Source organism: Idiotropiscis lumnitzeri, chromosome 7, assembly GCF_059441095.1.
Source record: "Idiotropiscis lumnitzeri isolate Australia: NSW breed Sydney's pygmy pipehorse chromosome 7, RoL_Ilum_1.0, whole genome shotgun sequence".
In the NCBI taxonomy this organism is placed as follows: Eukaryota; Metazoa; Chordata; class Actinopteri; order Syngnathiformes; family Syngnathidae; genus Idiotropiscis; species Idiotropiscis lumnitzeri.
In genome coordinates, this window is record NC_142397.1 from 16,238,729 (window position 1) to 16,252,171 (window position 13,443).

General features: G+C 37.9%; 1 protein-coding gene and 1 long non-coding RNA gene across 2 annotated transcripts in view; one reads left to right on the plus strand and one right to left on the minus strand.

Moving 5' to 3' along the window:
* Window positions 1-13,443, plus strand: part of lsamp (limbic system associated membrane protein) — a 210,667-nt gene that overhangs the window by 85,523 nt on the left and 111,701 nt on the right. The window lies entirely within an intron of this gene.
* LOC148333747 (uncharacterized) lies at window positions 105-6,599 on the minus strand. The gene is made up of 3 exons (XR_015844289.1): window positions 6,371-6,599; window positions 3,850-3,990; window positions 105-881 (listed from the first exon to the last, which is right to left on the minus strand). It is a non-coding gene; the product is annotated as an uncharacterized LOC148333747 (long non-coding RNA).

Genomic DNA, 13,443 nt, shown 5'->3' on the forward strand with positions numbered 1-13,443 from the left:
AATGAAGTCAAAGTGTAATATTAATGTAAATTTAGTACATTTAATTACTTTTGGATTTCTCCACTAGCGGATATGTTGAAAGAAATGAATACAACAAAAACAAATCAATATGATGTTTTTTATTTATTTTTTTGCTTTGTTACCAAGCCATGACTTAGACTGAGATATTTTTAATTCCCGGTGACAGATTTAGCAGATGATATTGGTAGTATGGCGTTTAAATAGCGAAGCTGTGAGCAATTTCAAACACAAATTACTCGAATATTTGCTTACAAGTTGTGGACGTTGCACTCGCATGCTAGCTCTTCAGACATCATCATTTGAAGAGGATAGGCTCTTACAATCCAGAATTAGACCTAACATTCTCATGATAAAAATGCTTCCCAAATTACAAAAAATAAATTGTTGGGTTTGTTTGTTTTTTTTTTTTCCAACCTTAAATTCCATGATTTAAAACATTATGCCAATTTAATCGTGTGATGCATCAATTCAGGGAGCATCAAATAATTTGCGTGCAAAAGAAGAACAAAAATTAAGTGGACAGCTATTCAAAGCAGGAGAGCACTCCATTTCCCTCCACGCAATGGATAATACACTGATGCAATTGCAACAATCTGGAATTTCACACTGAGAAAACAAAAGAGACGATTGTGGTCATCAGGAGGTTTACAGCTCCGCAGTGTCTCCGCATCCTCACAGACTCCATCTCTATTGTGGACTCCTTCCAGGATGGACTTCCTTCAAGTCCATCACCATTGACGCAGGTTGACAAGGCTATCCGCAGTAAGATCCCAAACATTAAGGACCTGTCCGTCTCCAGGACCAGGGGACGTGCACATCACATTATAGCCCCTCCATGCTGCCATCCGGACCAGAACCGCCTGCAACATGAACTTCTTACTTTTGCTCTCAAACTCATGTACACTAAATAAGATCCTATCACTTATAACTTTATCCTTATTTTCTCTTTTCTTTTGTGAATTGAATTGACGTGGCAATAAAATATATTCTGATTGTGTTCCAGCAATATCACAACTACTTGGTGGATATACACAAAGGAGCAGTTTTAAGATATGCGGGATTAAGTATTTCCGTACAATGCAAGTGGAAGTTGGCCGAGGACTTTGAGTAATTCTTATTGGCTGTAAAGATTGTGCAGATTACAGACAAGTGATGGGGCAAACATTTAATATGTATATTAAATGTATGATTGGAAAGACACACGCTGAATTCTTCTTTCACTGTACACATAGGTGGGCATGAGTGACATTTGTTACATCAGAATTTTTCTTTTGCCTTCCATTGTAGTTTTTTTGATTTCTGTCCAAATGTGAGCACACACACCGCAATGATTTAGCTGTGCCTTGAAGCACACGTAAGCACACACAAGCACACGCACACGCACACGCACACACACACACACACAGTACGTGTGCAGTACAGATAACACATAGTGCGGCATTTACTAAGAGATACACACAGCTAGAATGGTTCAGACACTTGAGTGGACTGTTGCTTTGACTTGACTGGCGGGTGTCTGAAGGCGAGAACTAAAATAAAAGAGGATCTACTGACATCCAGTGGCCTTCAGGTTTCACTGCATGAGCTGCTTGGCTTTACAAATGTATCATCTTCATTGTTTCCAAAAGAGCTTTGTTCAAATGTTTGTGTTTTTTCCTGCATGTACTTTACTCATCTTAACTATAAAAATGCCATAGCTCTGTGTTCTGCCAAAACAAAGCTTTTTACAATTTATTCGAATAATGTGCAGGTGCAGATTGTATTTTGTATTCTTGTTACACTCACTACAGGCTACACTGTAATATTTCAGGCAACATGTCCTTAGTGTGATGGCATTTATTTATTCCTCTATGCTATTTATGCATTTCACGAGCTGCTGCCTCTCATCCCATAAACTTTATGTGACGTGAAGGTTATGCTTGCGTAGTTTACGTTATAAAGAGCATAAGAAAGTCATTGGGGAAAGAAAATCAGCATGTGATTTACTCCCCTGTTACTAATAGTGTAGTGCTTCATTGGCCTGACTTCAACTCAGGCGGCAGGGGTTCAGTTCCCATTGTGAGCATGAGTTTGAGTGGTTGTCTGCCCTGTGATTGACTGGCAAGAAGTCCAGTGTAGTCTGCCTTTTGCCTGCTACCCGCGACGGTTAACAGGATAAGTAGTTTAAGAAAATGGATTGACAGATTTACCCTAAAGCAGGGGTGTCAAACTCATTTTTGTGGACGGGCCACATCATAGTTATGGTTTCCCTCAGAGGGCCGTTATGACTGTGAACCCATGTAAATGTATGATCACCTTACATTGTTACATACACAAAACAAACTGATGGAAAGCCAGTTTGGAAATCAGAAGCTAGTCAGTAATTGTTTGCTCAACAATTCTTCAATTTATTTTAAAAGGGGAAGATTCATAACAAATAGATGGCAATATCTCCATGTTGTTAAAAGTGAAGAAAATGTGCTAGAAACAGGACGTTGAGCACATGATGTGCCCTGCGCAGGCCACATAAATTGAAGTCTTGAGTTTAACATGTGTGCCTTAGAGTGATAATAACGCGCAATATGGGTTATATTCAGATCATGGTATAGATTAAATCTCATCAAAGTAATTGTATACGTCAAGAATGCAAAAATTATGTTGGTATGCATTTTTGAATGGGTTCTTAGCTAAGCGAATTTGATAAGGATAAATGCTGTAAGTTGAAACCAACCAAAAAAGATCGAGATCTCAAAACTTAATTTTAAAATCCAGCAGTGTATGGTGCAAAATAACGGAAAATAATACAAATTTCATTCCCCCGGTAGTTCCGGAGCAAACAGAGCCGATGGGTGACATGGGTGGGTAAGGCTGACAGCTCCACCATCTCATTGGTCAGACACGCTTCAAGACATTTTTTACACTTAGGCAGACATGATGATGTCATCAACACGCATTGTTCCAATTGGTTCTTAGCGTCCAGTTCAAAACAGTTTGCCAAATTTATGCTTATCGACTGTATAGACTACGCACCCCTTCAAGACATTTTGGAGATTTCGCATCATTTTGTCAAGTGAAGGAAAGGGCATTCTTTTTCAGATGCCACAAAGATGACACACAAATATGCATATTTCTTGGACCAGTTGCTAAGCTTAGAACATTAGTCACACTAATTCTAGATTCTCTTTGCTGTCACCAAAAGAAGCTTTGAGCTCCACACTCAGGGTAGGCCTATATTGCCATAAAGGAGATTAGAAAGTATTACGGGCTAATTGACATACTCATAAATCCAATTAGGAAATTAATGTGTTTGAGTGTGTGTGCGCGTGTGTATGCGGGCATGCGTGTGTGCATGTGAACTGACAAAGTGTGCTGGCATTGAATTTTGGGAGCAAGAATAAAAGAATTTTTTTTTTTAAAAAGGAGTCGCTTTGAACGCCATTGCGTCAATGTTCACTGAGTCTCAATCGGGGGGGGGGGGGGGGGGGGGGGGTTGACTTGTTGCCGGCTTCTCTCGTCACTACATTGGGCTCATTACACACAGCTCAACATTCCTCTTTGAAGTCACTGTTGCACGTGGACACACGTGCATACGCCACTGTGAAGCAGATCACTTCTCCTTTTTCTCTGATGTTTCTATAGCAACAGGAGAAAGGCTCAGAAGTGAGAGAATAAAAGTAGCCAAATTAACTATCCAAGTCACTTTATCTTGTTGCCAATAGCACGACAGTCACACAACATATAAATTTAGGCACGAATGATTATTCTATGGGGCATCATGATTAGCACATCAGCTTTAGAGTTGATAGGTTCGAAACTCTGCACTCGTGTGTGGGGTTTGCATGTTCTCACCGTGCTTGCGGGTTCTCTTCCTTCCTCCTTCCTTCCAAAAACATGCGGGTTTGGTTAACTGGTCATTTGCCGATATGTGCGCTGCCCCGTGATTGGCTGTTGAGCAGTCCAGGGTGTCAACTTGGATAGGCTACAGATCACCTCCGCATTAGGACAGGCAGAATAGCAAATGGTCATATAGTACAAAAAACTGAATGAATGGATGAATCAAAAAAGGGGTGTGGCTACAGTGGTTGCTTGCATTTTCTGTAGGAACTCCAGTTTCCTCTTATATTTCACAAACATGCATGTCAAGCTAATTGGAGATATAACCAGGTCGGGGCTACTTGAATGATTGCTTCGGTCACAAGTTTTACCCACACCACATGGGAACCGACTGGGAACGTCCGGCCTCTAACACAGTGGTTCTCAAATGGGGGTACTGTACCCCTTGTGGTACTTGAAGTAACTCCACGGGGTATGCAAGATTTTAAATAAAACAAACAAACCAGCAAAAATCCTTTAAAAATAATTATTGAATTCATTACATGTTTCAAGAATAAGAGAAGTTCATAAAAATAAATTTTCTATTCAGTAGGTTATTTAATTTCATTATTTTAAAAACGCACTTATTGAAAGGTGCAACTAAAGTTTAATTAAATCAGAGGCTGATGGCGTGTTTTAAGTCGTTTTTTTTTTTTTTAAACCCAAAAAGGCTTTGAATTGGTTAAGGAGTACTTGGCTGAAAAAATATTTCACAAGGGGTACATCACTGAAAACAGGTTGAGACTCACTGCACTAACACAACAAGTTTATTAGAATTAGAATTAGAAATCCCTTTATTGTCATTGTACTCAAGTGTGCAACGAGATTAGAGGGCTCCCCTCTCCAGTGCAATACAACAATAATACAGACAAATATATAAATTAGATATGTGTATGTGTATTATGTGTATTAATATTATCAGAGACCAATTTCAGTCTCACATCATGCAATTTAAAATACTGGAACTGCCAACACTCTCAGATATGCGTAGTTGGCTCCCTTAAAACCATCTTGTTTTGGTTTGAGTGGGTGGGATTAGCACATGCACAGATTAACACACACTTAATTTAGAGATGATGCTGAAAAACGATACAACTGATCTTTATCGTGAATTGCACAGTATAGTAGTTAACAAATCTCAAGTGACAAAACTGTTGCGTGGCAGATGGCAGGGTACACATTTCTATATCACAGAGGAGCGTTGGCAGTCAAGACAACTTTACTCTTGAAAAAATAGTCTTGATATTTAAAATGTCACCATATGGTTGGGGAAAAGGTGCTTATATGACAAGATTAGACACCGGCAAACGTTGACATAATGGAAATTGTCAACCACCTGTTGTGTTTAATTTAATATGATTTATTTTAAAGAACTCCTTGATTCAAAGTAATACTTATACCCAGACAACAAATGGGTTTATGCAAATTATTAACAAGCGTCCATTGGGGAATCTATGTAGTCATTGTTTCAGATGTGAAGACATTTACCGATTTGTCAAGAATAATGCAAGAAAGTGTGGTGGGAAATAATTTTGAGTGAGAAGAAATGTGTTTAAAAAAATATTTGCACAGATTTGCAAATATTTGTGGACATGATGATTATGATTATTATGATTATTATTGTTAATACATGTCCACAAGAATAAGGTAAATTTAAGGGTGCTGTATGAGCTGGCTGGTTGTAGAGTAGCTAATCGCCAGCAGATGTCTCTCCCTTGCTGCGAAACAAACACTCTGCTTCCTGTCTAATTCTATTAGCATTTTTTCCATTGCACCAAACAGTGGATGGATTAACAGTTCAGTTTGCTTCTTTCAGTGTAAATGTAATATTTGTCACGTGGCTAAAAATACTTTTGCTGAACATGTATCTTGCTTTTTTGCGCAATGTACGTTTGTTTGTTTTCTTTGTGACACAAGTGTCACAAGACATGTCAAATATGTCCTATATATCCCAACTGTCTGTCTTCGGGCAGTCGGCGGGGTACACCCTGAACTGGTCACCATCCAATCCCAGGGTACACAAAGACGAACAACCATCCGCGCTCACACTCATACCTAGGGACAATTTAGAGTGTTCAATCAACCTACCATGCACATTTTTGGAACGTGGGAGGGAACCGGAGCACCTGGAGAAAACCCTCGCAGGCACGGGGGAGTATGCATACTTCACACAGGAAGATCGGAGTCGGAATTGATCCTACGACCTCTTCACTGTGAGGCTAACATGCAAACCAGTCGTCTACCATGCCGCCCAATTTACTTAAAAAAATTTCAAAGTACTCTCTAGTTACCTTAGTTTTTAGCACATATGCTTTCAAAGCGGCAACTTAAAATGAACACAAAGTCGTGATAATCACAATTTCTTTTAATTAGCACTACCGCCGCCCACGCCCCCCCCACCCGCTTTACCCTTCGGCGAATGGTTGCCGGTCCATGATAAGCACATATGGTACTTAGGTGAATCCGTCCATGGTGCAAAAAAAGGTTGAAGACTTGCATTCCAAAAAACAAACGTGACTTCTGTGAATGGGATGTGTCACATACTTGAATAGAGGAAGAATCCAATCCATGTTTATTTTAAAAGCAAACCAAAAGGCAAAAAAAAGAAGAATAAACAAAAATACTAAAGTACATATCAAATTTAAACATACATCGATCAGCATAACCAAAAAAATGATAAGAAAAGGACTTGGCATGTATGAGGACAATACACACAGCAGTAGACAATAACCCAACAAGGAGGGAAAGGAACCTGGGAACTAAATACAAACATATTGACGAGACAACAAGGAACACCTGGACAAGACACAAAGGCTTGGAGGGAGCTGATTGGGAGTGCCACAAAAAACACAGGTGGACACAATAAGCTAAATGAGACACACAAAGGAACACGACTAAAAACATGAAACTTAAATCAGAAAAGTAAAACAACAAGGACACACCTTGACAGGAATGTGTCCATGAAGTGACACGCGTGTACGCAAAATGCATCACATGAGAGATCTGGGTCGCTTTCGAAAAAATTCAAATTGAACTGATTGGGATTGACCTGCAGTATTAACAAAGCCTTTGCCTGTTTAATATGAACATCAAAGAACACAATACTCTAGTTTGTTTGCTTTAAATTCAGCAAAGTAAAGTCCCATACATAAGGAAAACAGCATAAATCTATGTCTCTTGAATTTCCCCAAATGCACTACAACCCTAAACTCATCCATCAAACTGTTTTTTTCTTCCTTTGTTTGATTTATTTTCACCTCAAAGCAAAGGTGAAAACACTTCCTGTGCGTCACTTTGGTCTGGCAACTGAAATAAGTTTGTGTTTGGACTTGGAAAGTGTCCTTCAGCAATGATGTGATGAAAAGCTCAATTTGACCTGAGACAAATAGGCCTTGTCAGCCTGTGGCTCTGCGTGAGTTGCGGAGGGGGTGGTTGGGCGGAAGTTTGCCAATGGTTTGGTGTGAGATTGTAGCCACAGAAAGTCAACATGTTTCCTGTCTTGAAGAAAATATACCAACAATTCTCAGCAAATTAATTTTACAAAAAAAAATCCTCATGTGACCGAATGACCACAACATTATGTCCGCTTTGACCAATTTTAGAAGAGGAACTTTGTCAAAAATAATAACCTGAGGAACAAAATCAAACTTAGACAGGTAATAATTAGTGTTGTTGTGTGTGTTTATTATTGTGGTTGTAATTAGCAGTGTTGTGGAACTGACTATACTGTATAAGGCTGAGCCTCTATGTGATGATCATTACTTATTTCACAAGCGTGTGTGTTTAATATGGGCAACCAAGACAATAAAAATATATATATTTTTTTTTTTGCATACCGGCCCAAAGTGTGGTTGGGGACCACTGCTCTAAAATACTGGGTTCTTTTGTGGGTGTACATTAGCTGGATTAGCACATTACTGATATGTAAATGACTTTAATCCTAAACATAAAAAACACTTAATATGGTCCCTGTTTGCCAATTATGTAACCTTGTGATTTTTGTGCATGTATGCCTTACATCTCTGCATATGTTGAGCTATGAGTGAACAGCCCATGCATAGATTGGGTAATATTTTTCTTTGGTTGTGTACAATGTTCACAGCTTTTGAGAAACTACACAACCTCACAGATGTGTTGAAAGACACAGCAGACCTGGATTTTTGTTTTCTGGATTTTAGTTTTAATGAAGTAGAGTGGGGGATGCATTAAAGTATTAAGTGCCTTTATTTGGATGACATCATAACTAATAGAGCGGCTTAAAGAGCTTGCCATGTAATTAAGAAGGATTAATGCTTCTTTTGCAGACGTGTCTGTAATATAAGAGACACTTGGATGGGGTGAACATTGGCACTTATATAATAGGTATGATGTCAGAACTAAAATTCCCCCCGCCCATTTTTGGTGCATATCTCCTTTTTCTTTTTTCTTTTCATATATCAGCCTGTTCATGTAGTAGTAGGGAAGCAAGCGTTGAAATATTGTTTTGGTTTTTCACATTCTGTTGTCTTCTAGTGTTCTCTAATCTTGTTGCACACTGAATACAATGACAATAAAGGGCTTTCTGTTTCTGAAATGGTGACCAGAATTTTATTAATTTATTTTATTTGTTTTACCAGAATTCATACGCATATTCCTGATCCTGTCCTCTTCAACCTGTAAAAATATGAACATGATCTGCACCTATGAGCAAAAGCCACTATCACCTCCACAAAATCAAAAATATTGTGCTTAGCTTTTTTGTTTGTTTCTGTGCATGTCTGTTTTTTTTTTTGTTGTTGTTTTTTTTACAGGTTTTTACTGAGGTTTTTATTTGGGGGCGTTGCTATATTGCTTATTTGCGAGGGCCGTTCTGAAAGTAGTTCGTTATTTAGTACTTATTTCTCCAAAACAAATTGATATAATTGAAAAGGCAAGCTAAAATAATTTTCCGAATTTAAAAAAAAACTACATATATTCATTGGGAAAAATTGACCATCGATGATCCATGAGATGTTCCCTTTAACTTAATAATTGAAGAGCAGCTAAGCTCTGTCCCAACAGAGATTGGGATTCAGTAAATTTAAACATCCATATCCGTGTGTTGAAGTTACCTACATGAATAAAAAGGCTCTCATATCTCAGATAACGTCCTGCTTGTTTACTGTGAGTACTGTATGTCTGTCTTTTTTGTTCCTCTATTAGTTAGCTAGAAGGATTCTTCTGTGTTCAAGAAGAATGATCGGTTTCATTAAAATCATGACTCAAATGGTGAAAGTGAATTTACTGTCTTCGTTTCTTGAGAAGCTTAACCAAAATGTGATGTATTCTTCCGTTTCTTCTCTATCAAAGTTTCTTATTTTATAATATTAACCAATTTTGCCAACTATCTATTTCACAATTTGTTGTATTGTGCTGTGTAAAGGGTCATTAACAAAAAAAAAAAAGAAGCTATCAATCTCCTGAGACTTATACACAATACTCAATAGTTTATGCACAGCATACGTTACAACTAAGATTTGTTGGCATGCCCAATGTCCAACAATAGGTAATAATGACCAGATTAGCCTGCAAATCTGTTACCTGCAATGCCCTGCTGGAGTAATTTGGTATTTATCTCCTTGATCTGGCTCCTTTACGGCCCAGCACTCTTTTATAGGCTTGAAGGGAACTGCTTGCCACCATTTACGTGCCGTCGTAAGACAGTCCCTGTAATGATTACCGTATACTCCGAAGCCGTAAACGTTCCAGACAATGACTATTAAAAAAATATATATATAATTTAAATTCCTTACTTAGAGTGTGCACCCTACACAGGACACAATGTCACAGTTCTACTGATGTCTTTCTAACTCAAATTGGATATCTCAAATCCTGACAACACTCAATTGCAGAGGTGAACTTTTGGTGAACCTCAAAAATACTTCACTCTTCAAGTACCGCAATAATGACCTGCAGTATAATACAGTAGCATAGCAGACCTAAGTGTTCATCAAAAAAAAATTTTAGGTTTCATCCCATAAAGTATGTATACCTAATAACGTTCTAATCCACTGTAACATGCTCAGAACATTAACACTGCTTACAATTATTATAATAAAAAATAACTTAAAAAATATAAAATTAAAATGCATGACATGTGAAAGTAAAAACAAAAAGTAGTACCTAAATACATTTTGAAAAATAAAGTGTTTAAAAAAACTAAATGCAAAAAAAAAAAATACATATATATGGACCGACATGGAAACAAACATACAAAATACAATACCACCTAATGATGTTTTTCACTCCAATAAGCCACCTGGTCTCAGCTTGTGTTCAATAGAATAGCGTGCCATAAAATGGGATATGTCGCCAGGCTACAAAAAAAATTGAGCATTTCTCTTTGTGCTTTTATTGTTTTGAGGATATACTTGCATATTTATCCGCCTCATTTTTGGAGAAATATTTCCATCCACTCGTAGCATAGTACGGCTGTATGCCGTAATGTGAAAAGTATTTCATCATAGTGTAGTAATGTGACCCGCCTCGTGGGCAGCCTGTCCATGCTGAGCCACCGTAGCACGCCCCCGTCCCTCGTACGGCAATGTAGGAGTTTCTCCTTAACTGCACTAGGAAAAAAAAAATAGTTCATGAAATTATTCCGCTCACTACATTCACTCAGATGTCTGTCTTTTAACAAATGATTTGCAAACAACACCATTTTAGCTCCATCACCCACTCCCCTAAAAAAAGAATGCTAAGATTTTTTTTTTGTTTTTTTTTTTCAGTCTCCAAATGCCTTGCGGTCCAGTATCAGTTCACAACCTGGTAGTTTGGGATCCGTGCTGTAAATAATTGAGCAAGTGCAAAACTGATTATATTGTTTAATTCATATTCAAGTAACCACTGTGTCACATCATTCTTATTATTCCTTGATTGAGTTTAACATCGCTGATTAACTTGTTTATCGGACATTCACTCGAAAAATACAAATAAGAGAACACAGAAAACACTTTGGAAAATAGTAACATAAGATATAAGATTCTGAACTCTTGTTGCATTTTTTGAAAACATTTAGGTGGTGATGGCATGGTAGAGACTGGTTAGCACAAATGCCTCACAGTTTTGAGGCCGAAGCTTCAAATTTGGGCTGCGGCTTTCCTAACTGGAGTTTGCATGTTTGCATGTTGAAGATTTTAAATTGGTGGATTTTAGGTGGTGTGTGAGAAAATGTATTGATATAATTCCGGAGTACAGAATTTAAGATGTATTTTTGTGTTGCTTGGACTGTTGTACACAAACACCACTCCGCTGTACTCACCCATGTTCTTCTCCCCTCCTCTTGTCACAGTGATGTATTTATCTGTGACTCCGTGCATGCTTGCTGCTTTTCCATTAGCGTGGGAAGGTGACAGTAGAAGATCTTAAATCTCCAATAATGGCTTGCTAAGGGAAAATTTGAATTCATTTATCATCTACTTCCCATCAGTTTGGCTTTCAACCACCCATATTTCTCGTGCAATTTGTTTTTCACATCTTTTCCATCCATCACATATGGCGACCGAGTCTCAGCCATGTCTCAATCAACTATATTTTGGCCATCAATCACTCGCAAGACCGCCTCCTGTTTTAAAGGCCAGCTTGAAAATCGCCTTACTCATTTCCTAAATGGCTCAGTGTCGCACCAGTATCGCCTAAAAAAAAACCCCCAAAAAAACGAGGCGTTAATTGAATTAAATGCCGTAAATGCTACAGCTGGGAAAATTGATTGCCACATTGCATCACTTTCACCCTTCATCTGATCCCATGTGTTGGGGCCAACTATGATTTTTAAGGCTGAAAATCATTTTTATTTGTGTGCCGGTAGGGGCTGGTTAACTGAACTCTGAGCAAAATACAGCATTGCCACTTTTCATCCACATGATAGAATTTGCTCAAAGCTTTTTTTTTTTCCTTTCTCGTTTTATTCATTCTTCTGTACTTTTGGAGACAGACGTTTCTACTATTTCTTTGGTGTTCGCTAAGTATTTGAGACAGTGACTGAGATGTCACAGGAGAACCCAGTACATCTGCAAAACTAAACTGAAGTGGGAATTCAAATGCCTCCCCCCCATTACATAATGCAAAGATCGTAATGGTACATTTTTTGTGGGTTTCTAATGTGCATCGGATATTATTTGATCCGTGATCCGTACTGATCAAGCACCAAAAAAAAATGTGAGCATTAAGTCGACATGATAAGTCCACGTTGTTTTTTGAAACAGCAGTTTTAATATATCTCCACAACCATTTCGCCAGGTCCGACTATCCAAAAAATTATATATATATATTTCTTGCCAGTTTTACAAACCAAAATTGCCAGTTGAATAAGATCAGAGAATATTTGAGTTGAGTTAGCCTTGATCTGATTTCAATCTCTGTGCTAATCTATTCCATGTAAATGTTTGGACCCTGCAAGACTTTGTAAATGAAATACAATTGAAGTTCCAATTACTACTACCTGTTATGTGACATTTTTACAATATACTGAGAAGGTATTCTAACAAATAGGGCAAAAATAAAAACAATGCATGATTTATTTTATTTTTTGGGGGGGTGCCACACGTAGATGACTGTTCATATGCCAATCGACATCTGTCATGCTTAAGGCTCACAGGACAAATATGGCCCCCAACCTCATTTAAAGGAACGTTTCAGCGACGATCTCTCATTTTTTCACTCAAAAAATCTCTTCATGTCATTCAATCAGGAAAATGATATTAGCTTGGATTTTCAACCCCATCAATTTATTTTGTACAAATCAGTGAATAACTAACTCGCAAAACGCCCCTTTCTGCTCAGCAATTGAGTCACGTCCTCTTCCGTCTTCCCATGTCTTGCTGGGAGTCAGTGGAGGTACTGGACATAATTTGTCCATTCAAAATGTCCAAAAATGGCAAACGATCCGCACCAAAATGTATGCGTTGTTGCGTATGTTGATAATTATCAGGAGAAATCATGAACATGGTCCGTGTCTTCAAGTATATAAATGGTAATTCACCATTGTCGTGGAATTCAAGTTAATGTTAGTAAATGTGTTATTTCTGAATCGTGTATAAAACTGGTAGCCCTTGGCATTCATCGGTCCCCAAGAAGTAGCTCTCGCTGCAAAATGTTGTGTGTATCTCAACTCTGCACTTGTATATCATATCTCGTTTTTTTTTTTTTATTATTTTTTTCATTTATTTAAAAAGTCAGTGTGTTACTATGTCACAAGTAAAACTGAGATTTTAACTTTGAAACAATCTTTTAAGAGTCTTGTTCCCTCGTAGATGTTCCCTAACAGAAAGAAAGCGAGTCATGACATCAAAACCAGGAAAACATTCATAATTAATCACCTCGTTTTATCAGTCTCATTGCAACACTATTTTTATTTTAATCTTTAATGTGAAGACTGCGAAGACACCGACAATGTTAATGAACATGCGTCGAGTGCACATACTGAGCACGAAAGGACAGATTTTGGAAATCTTAGAGCAAACGTATTATAGTGTTGGCACACGCCAACATTAATTAAGAGATTTGCAGTGTTCAGGGTTGGATAAGACTGAAGCGGATGCCAAATAGTTTATT